The sequence below is a fragment of the Petromyzon marinus genome, chromosome 25 (assembly GCF_048934315.1).
Source record: "Petromyzon marinus isolate PM22_M1 ecotype Great Lakes invasive population chromosome 25, UKy_Petmar_22M1.pri1.0, whole genome shotgun sequence".
NCBI lineage: Eukaryota > Metazoa > Chordata > Hyperoartia > Petromyzontiformes > Petromyzontidae > Petromyzon > Petromyzon marinus.
In genome coordinates, this window is record NC_133691.1 from 3,760,093 (window position 1) to 3,781,309 (window position 21,217).

The following is a 21,217-nucleotide window of genomic DNA, read 5'->3' on the forward strand; positions in this document are numbered from 1 at the left end:
CACGACTTTGATTCCTTACAACTACCACAACAGATAACGAACCAAATCTTAAAATAGAGAAGTCAGTTCTAAAACACGAAGCGTGATTAGTATGCCGCTACTTAAACGTATGCAATGCGTGCACATGTTTCACTCGGAACAATTCCTTGCAGTTTGTATTGGCTCGCACTCTTACCGCGTGTGCACAATCATCGGGAAATTGCCAACTTCATCGGAATTCCATTCGTCTGGGGACAGTTCTGCTGTTCTTCATATCTGTTGTTGATTTTACACTTCAGTCCGGTGGGCCGCTTCTTTTTTTTTCTCGTGAGGAACCTTCATGTCCTCTGAAGCATGTCGCTCTGTGGCATAATTTATGGCGTGGGATCAGAAGCAATACATATAATAACATAATGTAAAGCTCTTCAGATGTATATCTAAAGTACTCTCCTAAAAGCCTCCCAGTCCGTCGTGTTTTTGCTTTGTTCGTGCTTTTTCTGTTTTGCATTTAGGGTTTTTCAGAACAGTTGTTTATGACCAGATTTTTCAAATCTCCTCCAAGGTCCATATGTCGAAATAGCTTGGTGATATGGCCGGCTATGATAAAAAAAATATTTATTAAGAAACAAAAAACGTTTGTAAACGATCGCACGTGTAAATAATTCATATGCCATATATAACCATATGGGATATTGCATCACAGATATATATATATTTTTTCCCTGTGGACAAAACCAACATAACAAAAAAACAGTTCCAGCCAGTAAAGTAATTTCCTCGCTGTCTGCAGCTAACATCTGTTGTGCACATGGATATGGGTTTAATCATTTGTTTGAAATCACACGTAAATAAACGAATGTATTCATTCATTCAATAATTCATTTCGAGTCAAGAATTGCTTTTGATAAATATGGGATGCCCAACAGCGTTGGGTGGCTCATGACTTCAGTTGGGAACGCAACAAAGAGTACTTCTGGTTTTCAAGTTTCCAGTGTCACATACAGTCAGATTAATTTATGATTGGAGTGTGAAGGCAACGCATGAGAATAATAATAATGATGATGCTCCCTCACAAAAACGTGAGCCTCAAGATCATTTGTTCTCCTGGAAAACTGTGTGGGCTCGACGATGCCTGTCTGTCTGATGGCGAATGCTGATGAGGAGGTTACCGGCATCGCGTTCCAGTTTCTCGATCCACCTTCACGCGGCATCACCTGACCGGGGAAAAGTAGGGGTACCCTCTGTTGCCTCCTCCACCTGAAGCCCAAGAGCAGAAACTGTTCCCAAATATTATGCCTCCCACCTCACACCGATCTCTCAATGTACACAGTGTATGCGATAGGATGTCATAATTATCACTGGTCGTGATCTATCCACTGCTGGATGAAGCTCTCCCCAAGCCGTTTGCATCTCTCACAGCCTTGCGATGCAACGATCCATTTGGTACTCGTACAGGATCCGATGTCGTCGCTTCATCTCCTCGGTGGGCGTGATCACGGGATTGTTCCCTGCTAGCAGCAGCCAGCGAACATCGCCCCTTCTAGCGACGCGTCCTGCCCATAGCCCAGTCAATACGACGTCTCGAACCTGCGTTGGCTCCCTAATGAACGTGTTCCTCCTTCTGAGTCGAATTACCAGCAGTGCACCCTGATGTGCTTCTTCGCAACACCTTTCACGTTTTGGTCTATTTTCTCTGCCAATGTCCACGTTTCTGAGCCACATGTCATCGCATGCAATATATTCATGCATCCATAATACATGCAGTTTTTTGGACAAATGATTCACCATGCATAGGCACAGCAATATATAAAACAACACGATTATAAATAGAATCGCATGCCAGTGGCCTTATCCGAATCTTCCGGGTACCATGTCACTTCTGGTACAGACATCGCAAATTCTCATGAAATCATATGTTTGAATGTGCTTGCTTGACTATGTGGCTGGCTGAACGGTCTATTTTGCTGGCTGACTGCACAGAGGAACGGCTGTCTGGCTGGTCATTCAGTCAGACATGACTCTTTTTGTTTGGCCCAATTGTTTTGGCAGATGTCTGCACAGCATTAATGCAATCCTGCATGGCTTTCGTATGTTGGGAGCAGTGGCGGATCTCGGCCCTTTTCTTGAACGCTACCGGGGCGTTCGAAGGGCCTTGTGGTATTTGCAACGTAAACAAACGTGCGACAGGAAAACACCGATATCTCCTTTTGCCGTGAAATCGCAATACACAGAGCCAAGCTTATGGCTGATATTTCAATCACTTTGTTGCAGCTTCTGCGGCCTTTTCACCCTTCAGAAAGGCGAATAAAAAATATATATGTATTCCGCTCTGGTATATACTGCATGTGAATTATCACCACTTAGCTTCACATTTTTATTGTTTTGATTTGTATCGCCAAAACCGAATTGAGTTTTCGCGATCAATATGTGCTCGCGGCTTTAAATTTTAACTCGGCGGGGGAGGGGAGAAGGACTCTGTTTTAGTAACTAAAGTTATTAACTGTCTCTCTCCAGGGACGGCGATGTGTCCTCGGGATATAGATGAGAGTGGCGTGCATTGTCGTCTGTTTTAGGGGATGTCGTTCAGTGGCTGCTGTCCAATGAACGTGTTTACCATAAACATTCTCTTCTCGAGTGTCAGCTCGCACGCTGTATGCTTGGCTGACGAAAGCAAGGCGATGAGTCGTCTTATTTAGCGTTGCTAACATCTCCAATAGACTCGTCCAGAGGCACCGTTGAATGAAAACATGCACGCTCGTGAGCATTTCGGACCACATTAAAGCGGGATCGATTCGGATTGAGAAACGTCTATAAGTTCAATTGTACGAGTCATGGTGCATTTCACGGCATTAATGTGCTCAGCCGCAGATTGACAGCACTTTCAAATCCATCTCAAAATGCGCAGTCGTCGCTCTGGCAGGACCACCCGACGCTTTAATAGTGCACATTGTCCGCAAATCACGGTTTTACCATCTGCGCGGACATTGGCGTGACAGGTCCCCCTTGAAAAAAAAAAGAAATCCTGTCGGGGTCGTTTGTTTACAACAACAACAACATTTTTGTTTTGCCTTTCAAAGATGCCAATTCGCATTAATCGCGAATGTCCGTCGCCGTGATCATCCGCGCCTCGGAAACCCCCGCGCGGGGGCCTCGGCTCAGCCCGCCAAGACGAGCGAGGCTGCTCTTCGTGCTGCGACGTGCAGCGCCCTTCACTCGGCTTCTGTCGCGGGCGGCGTGCGGAGCCCACCACTCCGGGGGGAGGGGGGGGGCCTGACTCTTTTCGTCGATTCTGCCCGCGTCCTCCCTCCCCTTTGCGCGCGCGCCGCTGCAGCCGGCCGAGGTTCTCACCGTGAATCGCGGGGGGAGCCGGCCGCGGCAGTGGCGAAACGTTCCGCTGCGCCATTCCGTTTTGCCTGGCGGTCGCGCTGTCCTCGCGACTGCGTGGAGTTTTTTTTTTGCCCGCGGGCTGTCCCAAAAATCGGGCGGCGTCGTTTGTTTGGGGGGACGGGGGGGGGGCGGTGGTGGTGGGGGGTCTTCTGTTTTTAAACGAAACGTCGGACGATTTCAAAATGACGTTTCACTCATCTGCACGCACGCGCGTGCGTTTGTTGTCACTGAGCGAGCAAAACAAACGAATGGACGATTGCGACAACAAAAGAGCAGAGCTACACGAGCCAGAAAATCCCACAAGTCACGGGTACGTATATAGCCTTCAAAAAGTCAGGTGCCGTGAGCGAGCGTCTGTTAAGGCTGGGCATGGTGCTCAACGAAAGGGGATGATGGCCCTCTGCCGTTCATACCTCACCGCCTTTGTCTCTCGAGGGCTGGCATCTGGCTGCACCTCACCTGCATCAGCTGTTCATTTCAGGCTGAGTTGGTTGCGGCAAGGATCAGGCCAGGGACAGAGAGACCTTAATAGCTGGGACCTGAATCCCAGTCGCTGGGCCCAGAGCGCGACGCAACATTCACGAGTCAACAGGATGCACGCTCACGGAGTTTGCAACAGCAACAAAAAAAGAGAGACAGGATTACACTGACGTTAGCAAATTCTATCTTTCGACACTCTTTCATTGTGTCATAACGCAACTCCAACACATTCCGACTTGTGTGCCGTCTCCTCGCAAGCAGTTCCTCAAACGGCACACACGCACAAGACGGCGCATTTTAGGTCAAACCACGGCATACATTTAACAGTTGCCGTTGCTGCATTGCGCAAGCGTTAACGTCGCATTTGATGGACTACCGAATTACCGAAGTGATCTTGTGTCTGAGATTAATTTCGGAGACGACAAAAAGCAACACACGAATGCGCTCTGACGATGATAATGGGTGTTGTTTTTATACGGAAGTTAACAGCGTTAACTGGAGTTGTTTTAGAGCCCTACTTAGGCATCGTAAAGCAACTACATTGCATTTATTTGAAAAGAAAACATGAACATGTCTCAAACAATATTGTGAGGAAATAACACCATTATCGTAAAACATGTGGTTAAACATATTGGGACAAATCACTGAACAAAGACGCGCATTTCTCATTGCAGGGGGATAATGTTTTAATAACTGCGGTGTATTATTGCTGAATAAAAAATAAACATTAAATACATGTTGCAGTTTAACATTTCTCACGCATAAATCAGTGCAATTAAGATTGCGAGCGTTATTATCCTAAAGTCTGACGAACATCAAGAGGCAGGGAAACCTCAAGGGTAAACGAATGAGTGGTGAGTATGCTTTTTTTGTCCTATTCAATTCCAGTTTGCTGAAACAGATTTTCATCTATACAGCATGAAATAAACAAATAAATAAATAAATAAAGAGACAAATAGATAGGCGTTACGATATATCTATTTTGTGAATAATAGCGAGTATCTATCTCGTGATACGTGCATGGAATTGCATACGTAAAAATTGTATGACTTTCATTGTATATAATTTGGATGTATTGGCTTAATGTGACCCCTGCAGCCTCTGGAGGCTGCGAGAATCACTAACATATGAAAATAAAAATATATCTTTTGAATCGGATCACGACTGTGGATGCCGACAATTGATCAAATCACTCTCAGGCTAAATTGCTGCACGCCAAAAAGCACAGCACTCTGGTGCACATGAATGGCAACATCTTCACGTAGAGTTGGTAGAGCAACAGCTACTCCCAAGTTCACATTCGTGAGAGCCTGAGTTCAAAGATGATCAAATCAGTCCATCATGCCTGGAAACATGACCATCACCGTGTAAAAATGCGTCTGTCAATAACACTGCGTAAACAATATATAAGAAACGACATATCTGCCAATGGCGATTTTTTTTTTACAGCACATAGCTTCTCTATGTGCTCTAAAGAAGGACCGTTGCCTGAAACATCACCATTCTTAACGCAGCACCATCCTAAATAATTTGTTAAATCACATCATGAAGCTCAGCAGTGCTCATCTTATGGACGACCTGTCCTCTGTCACAGAAATGTTAAATTTTCACCCCTGGCTTAGGACTTATGTTGCTGATGACATTCCCCATTCCTCACATGAGCTTGGAACAATTTAGCATTTAATTTTAAGACAGATCTGAGCTAACTCGATATATTACGCACAGCATGAACAATGAATAGCAGAGGTGAGTATATACTTTGTGTTGTCAAATGATCATGATATTATATATATTTTACATTTTTTCCATCACAATAATAAACAAAACAAAACTATAGCCATTGAAATAGTTACGGTTGCAATTTTTTTCGCCCTCTTATTTCAACACAAAAGATTGCAAGGTTCAGTAGAATTTGTACCCAATAGATTGTCCCCTTTCTCATTGGGTAATTGCCACATCTATTCATGCCCCGTTTCAGAGTAACAGATGTCCATTCAGCGGAGGGCCACATCGAACACAATTTGTTCAGTGTCCGCTGCTCCGATGGGTGTGTCTGCCGTGTTTTGTCACTTGAGGAAATTAGGGCCGAGGAGAGAGAGAGAGAGAGCGAGGGAGGGAGGGGGACATTCTGACGCACAAAACGGCGGTGGCGCGAACGACTCGGACGACGCGGAGAGGTTGACATGGCGGAGGTCGCAGTGAGAATGTGCAACTTCAGACACAATTTCCGAAAGCCTGAAGGATGTTGGCACTCGTGATCCGCTAAAGTCTTTTTTTATTATGGCTGCAGTTTGGCTCACAAATAAATATAGCATGCAAATTAAAGCCTCCCCCATCCCACCACTCCCAAGATATAAGCCATTGAATGAACATTCACCGCAAAATACGCTGTGGATGCTTTTTTCTCTTCACGCAGCGGGCGAAAACAAGATTATGTTCAGAGATTGGCAGAACAAAAGTAGTAGTCACAGTCGTAGTAATAATAAGTGACACCCTTAGGGTGGCTTTGCAAGCCAGGATCGTAGGAAGTGTTCGCGCTCTGTGAAGAAGCTGTGCTGCTTTGAGCTCCGTCTATGTCCGTCTTGGTAACGTATGGAGGCAGTTTCCCCCCTCCCCCCCCCCCCCAGGGTGTTGTGACTCACATCTTTAATCAGGAGACTTTGAGGAAGGGTAGGTGGTTCGCGCAGAAGTCACGCGCCTGAGACACGCGCCCGTGAAGCAGCGAGGAGGAAGTACAGCTAGTAGATTTATGTCAATCTGTGTGTAAAATATACATGGGTTATGCCCGGCTTGCCCAGCATTTTTTTCTCTCACGCGTGCAAAATGACAAAAAAATCTATTTGCAAACACCTTCTCGAACATTGTATATATTTATTTCTCTGTGTGTGTGAATGTACAAGGGTTATAGAGGACTGAATGAGAATCCCATGACTCTGTCAAGAAATAAACGGGGAGGGGTAGGGGTGCGTGGAGGTCAGGGGTAGTGCCGAGGCTACACGAGGAAATGAAACTAGAAAGAACGAGTGTTTACTGGTGTCCTGGCCTTGTCGTCTGGCCGTGCTGACGCTCGGATGATCCACATACAGTGGGCGTTGCACGCACACATGCACTTGCCGGCGTACGGACTCGCGCGCGCGCGCACACTTGCAGGGAAATAGCTCCGGATAAAACAGTAATAATACTGCATTGTCCAGTCCTGTGTAGAGAACTCATTTCCCGGCCCCCTTTCAAGCGAAACAGTACTATGGATAGCTACTTACCCCTACAAAATTCATGGGGGATTATTATTTTTTTGTAATATCAAGAAGAAAAATACTTAAGAGATCTGCTCTGCACAGAAATAACACGAGTAATAACAGTAAAAACAACAATAAGAATCTTTAATGGCAGTGTTTGGATTTATTGCATTTTATTTTTTCAGTCTATAACAATATTTTACGTAGGATCCCCTGCTATGAAGTTTATAAAATTTGATATCTTGTGCCCCTGTAGAATTTTCTGGAGGCTGATGTAAAGAAAAAATATGTTTGACTCCCTGGAATTGTTTGTCGTTTCAAAAGTTTATTTTCAGTCTCAGATGTCTGCAATGACCAAGATCCCCCATAAAGCCTTTACCAGACTGTTAGGGCAAGTGCTTTTAGCGAGGACGTATGAAGGCCGTCACATACTGTAAGAGGGTGGGTGGCCAGCACCACGCCCGGCCGCCTTTGTCTCTCCAGTGGTAATGTTTAAACACCGCACCAGGAAATAATCTGAGGCTGAGTCGGGGGGAGGTCCAGGACTGGTTCAAATAATTGTCACTGTTGTTGGCCGTAAGCGAGAATCGAACTTGGGTCGCCAGGTCCATAGCTCAGTGTGCTAACAGACGCATCTCTAGACGCACTCTCACACTTCGATGTGTAAGCACTTGCCTTGTAAGCTCCTTTGCAATTAAATGTAAGAGTAATTCCAATTACATCTAATGCATCTTTATTTAGACCGGTGAAATTAATTTCGGAATGAATTGAGTGATGAGCATTTGTTGTTAATGGTCAAACGACAATTATCCTTTTGGGGTTCATTTAAAGCTATTGAAACCTTCGGCCACGTTGATGCAAAAAAGAGACAATCATATGACATCAGCTGATGCTCTCTAGCTATACTAGTTAAAAGGCAGTCGTTGGAACTGAAATGTGCCATTGTGGATGTATAACATGAGCCACCTAAAGGTAATGTAATATCGGCTTTATGAAGGCAATATTTTTATATTCCTATGAAGCACTTATTGCAAGTAGATGAAAGCTAAAAAAATCAAGCCCCAAACAATTTAATTTCAACTTTGAATTAGAATTACCATTTATTCAAATTACTCTAAGCTTGATGAGTAAACAGGCCAACATCACAGACGTGGATCTCTGAGCGTGGATCTCTGAGCATGGATCTCTGAGCGTGGATCTCTGAGCGTGGATCTCTGAGCGTGGATCTCTGAGCGTGCATCTCTGAGCGCGGATCTCTGAGCGTGGATCTCTGAGCGTGGATCTCTGAGCGTGGATCTCTGAGCGTGCATCTCTGAGCGTGGACCTCTGAGCGTGGATCTCTGAGCGTGGATCTCTGAGCATGGATCTCTGAGCGTGGATCTCTGAGCGTGGATCTCTGAGCGTGGATCTCTGAGCGTGGATCTCTGAGCGTGGATCTCTGAGCGTGGATCTGCGAGCGTGGATCTCTGAGCGTGGATCTCTGAGCGTGGATCTCTGAGCGTGGATCTCTAAGCGTGGATCTCTGAGCGTGGATCTCTGAGCGTGGATCTCTGAGCGTGCATCTCTGAGCGTGGATCTCTGAGCGTGGATCTCTGAGCGTGGATCTCTGAGCGTGGATCTCTGAGCGTGGATCTCTGAGCGTGGACCTCTGAGCGTGGATCTCTGAGCGTGGATCTCTGAGCGTGGATCTCTGAGCGTGGATCTCTGAGCGTGGATCTGTGAGCGTGGATCTCTGAGCGTGGATCTCTGAGCGTGGATCTCTGAGCGTGGATCTCTGAGCGTGGATCTCTAAGCGTGGATCTCTGAGCGTGGATCTGCGAGCGTGGATCTCTGAGCGTGGATCTCTGAGCGTGGATCTCTGAGCGTGGATCTCTGAGCGTGGATCTCTGAGCGTGGATCTCTGAGCGTGGATCTCTGAGCGTGGATCTCTGAGCGTGGATCTCTGAGCGTGCATCTCTGAGCGTGGATCTGTGAGCGTGGATCTCTGAGCGTGGATCTCTGAGCGTGGATCTCTGAGCGTAAATCTCTGAGCGTGGATCTCTGAGCGTGCATCTCTGAGCGTGGATCTCTGAGCGTGGATCTCTGAGCGTGGATCTCTGAGCGTGGATCTCTGAGCGTGGATCTGTGAGCGTGGATCTCTGAGCGTAAATCTCTGAGCGTGGACCTGTGAATGTGGATCTCTGAGCGTGGATCTCTGAGCATGGACCTGTGAGCGTGCTTACAGTTCTTTGAGCACAGCGTGCCAGATCAAACTTGTCTCATCTAGGGCATTAAGTCTACGTGAGCGAGATTACTGATTCAGTCACTAATGAGCCTAATTAGAACACGGCTGTCTTTGTAGTAATTAATAGTAAACAAAAAAATTAATATATTATATATGAATGACACACCAGCCTAGACTTGGGACTTATGGTGGCTTTTTTACAATAAGCATTTAAATTACAGCATAATTAACTTAAAATAAAGATATATGGTTCTTACTTTGCATGCAAATTACAAGAATTAGCAATGTCATTTATTTGTGGCAGAGCACCTTGAAAGTCATGGGCAAATGCAATACTCGCAATGTGTGCCTTTGGCTTGATAACTTTGTGTGATAATGACAACACCAACAACTTAGGAAAGAAACATGCGGATCTTAGCGGAATTACATTTTAAAACAGCTGCTTGCTATGCATCCTTAATCATTGCGCCGTACACTTGTACTGAATGGGCCGTACGATAGCAACCAAATACAACTAGGACGTATTTATTAGACTTCTGAACAACATCCCAGAGTTTACTTCACTGCAGTTTTGCTCTCGTCTATTTGTCTGCTCATTCGGAATAGCGCTCGCTGTGCTAGATAGGCTCGCTGATTTGTTTCGTCCCTCGAATGGAGACCATTTCTGCTGGAGCATCATCTACAAAGGTTGCCTGCTGTTTCGATGTGCAGGAGGGTGCGACTGCGGGACAAGCGGTGGCAAGGGTGTGAGTATCACGATCCTAGTACGTCCCCGATCCTGCATGCTGACATCAAGAGATCTACACAACCCACGGCTGCCGCTAGAGCTAAGAAACTGCTGGTAAGAATAACTCCCATCGGACAGCTTTGAAAAACAGTATTCACGTATGCCACATTGTGTTTGTATATGGCTCGTGTGTAACTGAGATAAGTACGACACAATGTCTCAAAAACAAAACAAAAATCTGTGTTGGCTCACCGGTTATCAGTGGTGGCTTAAATCCCGGTTACCAGAGTTATGTTCCTGGCCACGACACAAAATAAGTAGTAAGTGATATCACCCCCACCCTCCTCCTCTTCATTAACACGCACTGACCAACGTGGTGAGGAATGGTTAAACAACAAAAAAACACCCATGACTGTCATTGCCTGGGCAGGCCTTCATCTATAGTTGCATTGAGAACGGCATGGATCTATGTATTTATTGATCACACAATTATGGGTGCAGCTAGAGAGTGACTCTACACTGATGTTTGTACATTCTCATTTGTCATGCAAATTCCGCAAACAAAATAGGGCAATTACGAGGAAAATGATACACAGTCAAGAAAACTATTTTTAAAAAACTAATCTGAGATGTAACTGATTAGGAGAGCCAATAAAACTCAAGGGTCCTTGTGGCATAGCAATGACGAGATGATCAAAGGCAAAGATGTGAGAATGAGGTCAGGGGCAGACACATTGGCGGAAAGGTTATTAAGAGCTGCATAAAGCCAGTGGCATCAGCATCGGGAGCACTTATTCCAGCGGTAGATTAAGCATGGCAGACAACGGTCATGATTTATTAACCTTAGCCCGATCATTAGGGTCCCTCCCAATATTGTGCTGCTGTAGGAAAAAGAAATCAGACAACTGACAGAACAGTATCCTTGCCTTTCAGTGGGCTTTCGTTGATTCCGATGTGCAGGATATAATGGAACGTCGTTCTCAGGTGAAGGTGAATCAGTGTTGATATATCGTTAAGAGGGGATTGAATGTAACAAATATTAACCACCTACCCTTGCCAATTTAACTGCCACTCGTGGCTGAAAATCATCTTTCGAAAATTTCACCATCCTTTTATTCCAACATGATTTGTTTAACCTTTGTACCCCCAATGAGCTTAATGCATATGAGTATAGATCTATTATTATATTTGCACACGAATCAGCCCGCAATTGTGTGTCATCAGTGATCCACTCAGCATATTAAGGTTCATACTTTAATCATGGATGTCTTCTACCTTTAACACCCCTGAAATTTAGTGCATTAATCCAAGCAAAAATGTGCGTGGCCTTGAAATGTGGGTTGTTCCATTTTTTTAAGGGGCGATCCATTTTGTGAATGAATGAAATTAGGTAAAGTGAAGAGCAAATTGCTTGACAGATTGATTGTTTAGTTTTTTCTTTTAGCAATGTACTTATTTTTTTCTGAAAATGCAATGTGGTTTCTCAGAAGAGGAAAACATATCAGACTGAGAGCGGAACAAACAGTCTGATCAACTCAAATGTCACTTATTTACATTACGAATATTACACTCGGCGAAGACAAATTAATTTCTGTGCACATGCCCATTGCATAGAAATCCGCGCGCAAAAACCCCAACCATGTGCCAACGTTATACACCACGGTGACTTTTATATACCGCATCGATAAACAAAGATCAGTTCCGTAAACAAATAATGCGGTTTTCTCTCTTTTTTTACGTTTAAAACTGTTTACCATGATCATTGTGCTTCTACGCACCTGTGCGGCTTTACTGGCACAGCGTTTTAAAAGCCAGAGCTCTTCCATCTGGCCACATTTCCTTGGCGGTGGACCTCGGAGAAGGCCACCCGATATGTAGACCAAACTCAGCGGTAGAGGCAAACAAAATAGAAGTAGCATATCAACTGCATGTGTATATACACTCACTGTACGATGAAAAAGAAAGAGCGAGAGGGGGGGGGCGTCTCAGCCAATTATTTATCATCATCGTAATGGCCTTCAAAGCCTCTCTCCATCATCGCTATCGTTGCTCGCTGAACGTCGGTGTTTCTGCGGGGCTAGCTGGGGAAGATGGGGAGGTTTTTTTCCAGAGGTGGGGAGAGGATTGTGGGTAAATGCCGCCGGGCAGAGCTTGGCCCCGACGGCGGCGCCCTGCTAACGTCGTTTCGGCAGATGCTGCTTCCGTAACGGCGGAATGCATCACTCTCGGTGAAATTGGTGGACAAAATTGGTTGTCCGTAGCCCTGGGCGAGACTCGAGCGAATCTTAGCGAGCCAAGCGGCGGGATTAGTTTGTAATGTGGACTGGACCGTTGCTGGGAATGTCAGAATAGTCTCAAGCAGAGCTGGAGGGTGGTAGTCGCGCCCGTTTGGTTATTTGGCAGCGGTAAGGACGTTGTTATAAACGCAGCGTTCTCGCCGTGTCTATTTACTTTAATGGGTCTCATCCCAGGACTTGGCATATAAAAGTGTCCATATTGCACTGAAATCAAGCGCAAATGCATGATTAATAAAGTGAATATATTTGCATAAAGATTGCTGATTAGACTCAATTTTGCTCCAAGGAAATGCTCTGAAATCTGTGCTGGCTCCAAATGATTTTTATTAACAAAATACAGCGAACGGGTTCACGGACGTTTCCTCGGTGGGCATTCATGTGGATGAGCAATATATGGAGCTTTTTCATATTTGTAATTTAGATTTGGAGGTTAATGGCACAACATAAAACCGCATCTGCTCACCATAACTTTTATTTCCTTTGACAACCACTGGCCTTTTTGCGAACATAAGGAAATCGTTGAAACGATTGAAATGCTTTCATGATAGAACAGTTTACAATTATAGAGGGGTGTAAAAATGCCCCCACCCCAGCGATTCAATAGATTATGGTTCATGGTACCGATTTGTGTAAATATTTTTTTTTACGTTTGGCAGTGAATGGTAGCACCTCTAGTAGCTACAGAGGTCAAGTGAACACATTACATGCAACAAACACATTGGGATCAAAACACATCGGATCTTAAATACACGATTCAATGCACGTATTGTGAGCTTTGAGATGTTGTATTGCTCTAATTGATTCCTCTTCCTCCCAACATCCCATTTATCCCAGGCTGAGCCATATGTTGGACTCAGACAGTCCTGATACCGATTAAATTAACGCATGTCAACGTGACGTTTTCCATTATTAAACCCGTGGCCGCCACTCTGAATTAGCATGCCGCCATCATTGCTCTCAAACCTTGGGCTCTGCCTTGAGCAGTGGCCAAACCCACATCATCTGGTTTCATCCAATCAGAGAGCTGATGGATAGATAGATAGTTAGATGGCTCGATACAAACGGGGACAAGTAATGTTACGTTCGGGGTGGTGCCGTGGTGTGGTGGTTAACACACGGGACTTGAAAACCGGAGTTCAATCTCCCAGCAAAGCAATCGGAAAACATGCTATTGAGCCTATTGATATTCTGTATCGTCATTGACAGTTAAATATTGAATTGTAATGGGCGTCTTCCCCATGGTGTAACGTTTAGCACAGCGGACATGCGATCTAGAGGTCGCAGTTCGGTCTGCTGGCATGGCAGCAGCTGAAACAATGTGACGTGTTTTTTTTTTTATTCACTCCGCCTCTGTCCACCCAGCAGTATGCATGTGAAGACAACATTTAGTTGATTGGCAGATCGCCTGTGATGGGGTCAATTGTGGGTACTCTCACCTATTCCAAGGCATCTGGATAGTATGGAAGAGTAGGCCAAATACAGAACAAAGAGGGGCTCTCTACAGCTCCCTTGATTGGAGATGTTTTTTTTCTGCCAGCATTGGTATCAGCAAGCAATTGGAGCGCTGGACCTTTAACTTATATTACTATTTTTATTTAAAGCTTTCGTGACTGCAGGGATTCATATTCTTGGTTCTTTCGGTACAGTCACGTAGAAGGGAAACAATAGAATAATAAAAAATATAAAACAATAAAATTCTCACGACGTTTCGACTGCAACATAAGCAATCATCATCAGGTGTGAAAAACCACAGCAAGAAATTTTGCAAAATGTAGCAAGTTTTTTTAAATTAAACGTTAGCACCACGGAGAGTGATTTGGCAGTTATTCAGATGGACGAGTCCATCTATGTTCGGAAAAGAGAAGGGGGGAGACGACACGTCTCGGACCGCATTCGTGAACACAAAGCAGACCTAAAACACGGTAGGACCAACACCTCGGCCGTGGCAGATCACTGTTATAATTCAGTAGGCTCACATGACATTGACTTCTCCAAGACAGAGGTTCTTTGCAAGCCATCTGGCTACCATGAGAGATTCGTTCATGAGGCTATCCACATATACAAACACAGAGACAATTTCAACCGAGAAGATGGATTATGGGTTAGCAATCATTGGAAGGATTTGATAAACCATGTCGGGTCTTAATTGATTGTTTACGCTTACGGTGGCTTTCAGACCACATCCATTATTTTCGTCTCCCTCCCTCTTTTCTGAACATAGATGGACTCGTCCATCTGAATAACTGCCAAATCGCTCTCCTTGGTGCTAACGTTAAAATAACTGCCACTTTTTAAAAAAATTATTGCTGTGGTTTTTCACACCTGATGATGATTGCTTGTGTTGCAGTCGAAACGTCGTGAGAATTGTATAGTTTTTATAATTTTATTGTTTCCCTTCTATCTAACTTTATATTACTATGTCATTGATATGTTATATCGAATATGAAAATCCCCAAAATAAAAAAAAATACTCTGCTAAGCATGGTTCTCTGCGTCTCGCCATTATTAGGTACCCACTCCTCCGGCAGTGGCATCCTTTCTTGACACATTCACTGTGAAAGGTGAAAAAATACGAATAGATTTTAATTGTGTACTGCATGCTATATTGTTTACCATATATATGTGCTGTTGTTAATTACAGGTGATAACGCGATGAGATTAATTTATTTTCTAAGGGAAACCTCTGTAACCATAGTTGCCATTGTTTTTTTAAGAGCTTTCTTTTTGGTAAGTTGTCAATATATTTTTTGTAATTCACATTTGTGAATTTTCCGATTGTCAAACACATTTCCATATCACAGGGATTTTAGAGGTCACTTTTTTTGGAAAACATCACTTTTTGGGATTGTCTCCTTCTGAAATGACCAGCAACCTGGAGAATAAAAACAATCAACACTATGTAAACTAGCCCCTTGGAAATTAGCAGCCAATGTCACATTTATATGTAATCAATACTTTTAATTTGCTCAACTTTCACACTCGCTAAATGGGATGTCTATACAATGAGAAATTCAATTTCACTTCAGCAAAACAATCTGCATATTAATTTGTGGAATGCATTACAAAAAAACAATCGAATGCTCATGACTCACTGCCCTGCAGTAAATCTATCTGACACAACTTCACCTACCAAGACAATTTAAGGCACTCTCTAGTAAAGAGAAGTGACATACATGAGGTGTTACACATATACAAACGTATAAAACCTGTAATTAATTATGATTAACCTCGTAAATTACGTGTAAGTCTAGAGAGTCAGTAACTTCATAGATTACCTGCGAATCGCTCACCCACTTCCCCAACAATATGAACAGAGCCACCTTGTGTAAGGTGGCAATGCCGTAATTACAGCGGAGCCCTGTTTATTATCATTATGCAGCAACTCAGCTTGACATGAAACAGTCAGGTGTGTTTAGCTTGCTTGTTGTTTACCGTTCTCTGCGGGCACGCGCGCACGCACACACGCATTCCGTGTGATCGTTGCGCACACCGTATACGGTGGTTTCCTAGCAATTAAGGGCAAACTGAACGCGAAGCACGGTCTGCTTCACTGTGTAATGTCATTTCAAAGAGACTGTAATTAGGCCTAATTGTGTTTGCGGTGCTGGGCGCTGCCTGCCGGCTTTACCCACCGCCGTGCCAACTTTGGTCAAAAATGATGGCCATGTCTGTGTGAGGAGGAGCCCCACCCTTGCTGTTGCACGCTGAGCATTCATCTGAATTCTGCGATGGAGCAAAATCTAGAGGGCCAAAGCGTGGCTCCCAATGAAAATTTCTCACACTGCAAATTAAGATGACCTTAACTTTACATTGTTAGTACGTTATTCTGGCTACGAGATCGTTTGTTTGCGGTGTGTTTTTTAACACTCCTGCCTTAATTGCAGGGCTGTTTGTGGAATTTTAATGGGGAAACTGTATGAAATAGAACATCATTCTGTGAAATAATAACAGGGTGAGGATGGCTGAGAAGAAGAAATAGAAATGAGACATTTAACAGCTTCAATACAAACAAACCTTCAGGTTTGCTGAATGTCACATGCTGGCTGAAATACAATCACATATGTGTGTGTGTGTGATGGATAGATGATTAAACATATTTAGACTGGGTGATTAAAAATTAATGTTACTTCAAATACATTTTCTAGTTTTATACATCTTTAGTGGTATCGCACTTTATTGTATGATTAGCATATATGGATGGTTATTCGAACCACAAACGTTGTTACATGTACGTAAAAAAGAAGCATTAATTGGACCGCTTCTTTACGACAAATAACACAATGCTTCTTAAAACGAGGGCCTCTTTCGGTTGCTTGAGATTCTGACGCGAACAAATGGATCTCGGGCAGCCGAGGAAGTAATGTGTTGATTCCTGCAGCGGTGATGCAAGTGTGTGTGATCAGACTGGCATGGGTTGCTCTTATTCCGAGGACACGCGGAGCACACGGTGTGCCATGCGTACGGGGTCCGCGTGCGTTCACGGAAAGGTTGTGCATTAATAAGCGACGCTGCTCAGAGAAGACTGCTCAGGCTATGGGAGAAGTGAACCGCTGTGGTAAATATTGAGGTCAACACAGCTGCCTGTGGACCCATTCACCCCGAATGCATCAAATGGCATTGGACCTCTGCAGCTAAGCAGGAAATTTAGCTTGGTCCATACTAATTAGGTGACCACCAGGTCATCCTGGGTGCAGTCGGCATGCTATTTACGAGGTGGCCATGATCGGGTAGTCCGGTAATGGGTCTGGTTGCAATCACGATTCAACGCATCTAATTCATGCATAGCTTTGAGTGATATCTCCTCGTATGCGAGGGTTTTCTCCAGATACTCCAGCTTTATCATCCTTGTCAACATACCCATGTACTGAACAAAGAGCCCCGAGACTCGGTGATTAAGCCGCGCTATTGTTGTTGTTATTATTATTATATATTAGTCCTACTCGTCTGTCTGTACGTGCGTGGGTCCATGCTAGTTTACCAGCGCAGTGAATGCAGCCTCGTCTGTCTACTTGGCATTACGCTGCGGAGTTGGACATCCTGATAATTGCATCACCCTTTCTCTCCCCCTTGACTATTCTGACTGTCTGCAAGTGTCATTAGTGTTTGTGCAAGGTGCCTTCCTGGTTTCCTCTCCACATTTTTTCGCAGCATTGGGAGCCAATTACATCTAGCATTTTCGCGTCCAAAATTCGGTCATTATTTTCAAAACGCTGCCGCGCGTGCGCATTTAGGATTTTCTGCGCGTTCGCTCAAATCCACGTACTTTTATGTGTGTGCACGTGTGTGTATGTTGAAATTCTTTCGCAACGTACGTAGCCAAACGTGTGAGTGAGATTGTGTGTGTGGGAGGGGGCGGTAATGCAGTCATTAGCGCGCAGTGCTACAAACTCGGATTCTGAGCATGCCCTAGGCCGCTCTTTGGTCGTCTCAGCCTCAAATGAGCACGTGGTACAGTGCGCAAACATTGCCACCAAGGAGACAAAGGTGGCCAGGCGTGGTGCTGGCCATCCACCCCCTCGTGTGCTGCGCTGGCCTTCATAGGTGCTCGCTCACAGCATTCGCCCTAAAAGTCAAAGGCTAAAATGGAGGATCTTCGTCTTGTCTTTGTGAGACTGAGCAAAGAACTTCAGAACCTTGCACCAAACAAAATGGGCAGTCACTCGCTGTGCTCGTGGCGTGAGCTGCTGGCAGATCAGCATCTGCAGAGCATCACAATGTCGGCCTGACGGCGCTGGGGCCATTCGTGAATAGGTGGGCCCTTAATCGATCGATGAGGCTATGATTACGGATTTTGTAAACTCCCATTTTCTGTGCGCATCTGGGGTTAACAGCCGCACGCAAAAAAAACCCCAGAAAAACGAGCACCAACAAACGGCAGTTACCGTTATAATCGATTAGAGTCACCAACTCTCTTGAATTCGCTAGGCTCTAGTTAACAATTTGTGAAAAAAATAGACAATGGGTGGGGAATTCCCAAGTGGAGCAGTGCGAGGGACGGAGCGGGTTGAGAACGCGCAGTGATTAAACGCAGGATGGCCAAGCGTGGACATGCAGGCCACTCTTGCAAAATCAGACGACATAACCCGGCACCTTGACTTCCCACCTGGTTCAACAAACCAGACTCAAACTGCGCCAGTACTTGCACACACGCACGCACGCACATGCTCAGGCCGGCTCGGTCACGAGCGCATTAACATACGCAAGTAGTTCATCACACGCGCCGGAAATCTGAAATTGCTTACTCTGTGACTTTTGTGTGTGTGTGTGTTTGGCCCTTTTCCTGTTTATTTTGTTTAAGTACAGTCTAAATATTTCCGTTAAACGATGAGTTCCACAACTCGGTTTGTGCGATCTCTCTCTTTCTCTCTGTCTCCAACACCCCCCCCGCCCCCCACCATAGCTCCCGCCTTATGGCCACAACAGGAAGGCCATCACACTGGCATCATTGTGGCGGCATAAAAGCAGCAGTCCCGCACCAAATCAATCCACCGAACCTGGCCCCTTAAGCAATCGAGCGCGCGCACACACTGGCAATCCTCAGTCACTGCTCCTCGCTTGTCCCACGGTCTCGCCTTTCATGTCCCATCCCCCCCCCCCCCGAATATCGTCGCTCATTAGCATGGAAATTAGATCATGCACACTCGCGTGCTTCTCCCGAGCGTGGAAGAAAAAAAAACGCGATAAAATGCTGCTTCTGATTGTGAGCAGAGGTCACGTGAAAATACTTAACGGTGCTGTAACAACGAAGCGTCCGGATGGAGACCCACGTTGCATTGCGCAATGTTTAAGCTCGGGGATAAAAAAAAACAAAGCGAGCACGCGTTGTACGGATTATTGTCACGTTTGTGTTATTCGAGGGACTCCACGCACTCGTTCGAACAAACATTAGTCAAAACGTCCGTGCTGTGAGTCAGACGATTAAAAAAAAAACAACGTGTACCCATTTTGATTTAAAGTTTTCTTGACTGCAGCAATTCATATTCTTAGCTCTTTCAGTAAAGTCACGTTGAAGGGAAACAATAAAATGTATATAAAACAATAAAAATTATCACGACGTTTCGACCATAACACAAACGGTCATCATCAGGTGTGAAAACCAACGGCAAGAAACAAAACCGCCACTTCTTTCAAATGTTTATTGCCGTTGGTTTTCACACCTAATGATGGCCGTTTGTGTTATGGTCGAAACGTCGTGAGAATTTGTATCGTTTTATATATTTTATTATTTTATTGTTTCTCTTCAACGTGACGTTACCGAAAGAGCTAAGAATATAACGTGTACCCAGTGTGGCATCCCAGCCGTGATACGTAGCGAGACAGATAATATCACGCACACTAAAACCCCTCTGCCGATCTGGCGTCGATGGCTATGCTCGGGAAGTCTGTCTGGCGAGATGTTTGCGTAGCTGGCGACGTTGGGGCCTTCCAGACGCTTTGCTTTTGCGAAAGAGAAATGCTCTAGACCTGTGCGATGCAGCAATCTAGTTAATGCAAGCTAATTGGATTAAGATATGACGTGCTCACATTTAGAGGACAAAGCAGATGTCTACTGGAGACGGTGAAGCATTCAGGTTACTGGCCTATCTGTGCAGAGCTTTAAGTCGTCTGCCCTTCGTCCGTTTCCTCCGGAAAGCTTACCTGGACTGCATTCGACAGGCAAACTGGATTGTTTGGTGATGCTCGATGCGTCCGTGTCAATGGCTTTGAACGATAAAGGGCCATTCTTTATAGCGCGCACATGCCAGAGAGACAGAGTGGATCATAAGAGTTGTAGACCTCACTTTACAGCATGGGGCCTAATAGGAATTACATATTTTTTTCTCTGACAAACTGTTTATAAATAGCTCATGAATATTTACCTCACAGTAGCTTTTTTGAGTAATTCAAAGAAGAAATTGGCCAAATAGGACCGTAATACTTTTTTATTTTTTGTTGAAATGATTTTTTTTTTCAACAAGGCTGAGTCTGAATATATTTTAGTTTACATGTATCCTTAATTGGTATATTTGGCCATTTCCTGTTTAAGGAGTGGTTTGTGTGTGAGAGGAAACTACAGCAGTCGGAGAAAAAAACCCACACACGGGAGAGAAGAACACTTAAAGGTCTGCACAGATGGGTCCACGAATGAACCCACTCGCTCTACTCCCATATTCTGGCCACCTCTCATCCCGGCAGCTTTGAGAGATTCACAAATATTTGCAGTCCACCGAACCTTGCCCACAGATTGCTGTCTCACAGGCATTATCGATCACACTTTGCTCATAAATAGGAATCAGCCGGTAAAGTATGGTCAAACAAACCCCGTTAATAGCAGCACATCATGGGCAGGCTTCCATTGAACAGTGGATTGACAAATGTCTGTAAATTGTAATGTATGATTATTATCGAAAATGCGACTAGAGTCATTTTTAAATATTTATCCTACGTAGTAAAATTATCCAAATCAACGCGATTTGCCAATTGTCACGAACAAAAAAAAATCCGCGGATATTTCTCCCCCCCCCCTCCAAAAAAAAATGTTGGCAACACGAGGAAAGCAAGAAAGAAAAAAACACCTGACATCAATAAAACGTATTCCCTGCCCCATTATTTCATTCCCCCCCCACAGTTTCCCCGGCCCCCCAAATCTCAGTGGGCAGCAAATGTTGGAGGCGTGCGCGAGGCACGAGTGGGGGAAATGAGAAACTGTCGCGGCGGCCACGCGATGTTTTATTTAACGCCCAAAACCCGCTGGGGGTGGGCGAGGAGGAGGGGGGGGGGGCTTCTTGTCGTGGGTGGCGCGCGCGCGCCGGGGGGCCCGGCTCGCCGTGGCCACCGCTGCGCCGATTGTGATGACCGTGCGACGTGTGGTGACCGTGATGACCGTGCGACGTGTGGTGACCGTGCG

General features: G+C 45.0%; 1 protein-coding gene across 2 annotated transcripts in view; it reads left to right on the plus strand.

The window, feature by feature from the left end:
* LOC116945961 (cadherin-7-like) overlaps window positions 1-21,217 on the plus strand; it is a 130,463-nt gene that overhangs the window by 5,062 nt on the left and 104,184 nt on the right. Inside the window, exon 2 of one of the 2 annotated variants that reach the window (XM_032960689.2) lies at window positions 10,018-10,147. The exons of the other annotated variant lie outside the window; for it this stretch is intronic. The gene's annotated coding sequence lies outside the window, so the exon portion shown is untranslated. The remainder of the gene's footprint in view (window positions 1-10,017; window positions 10,148-21,217) is intronic. 2 annotated transcript variants of the gene reach the window in all.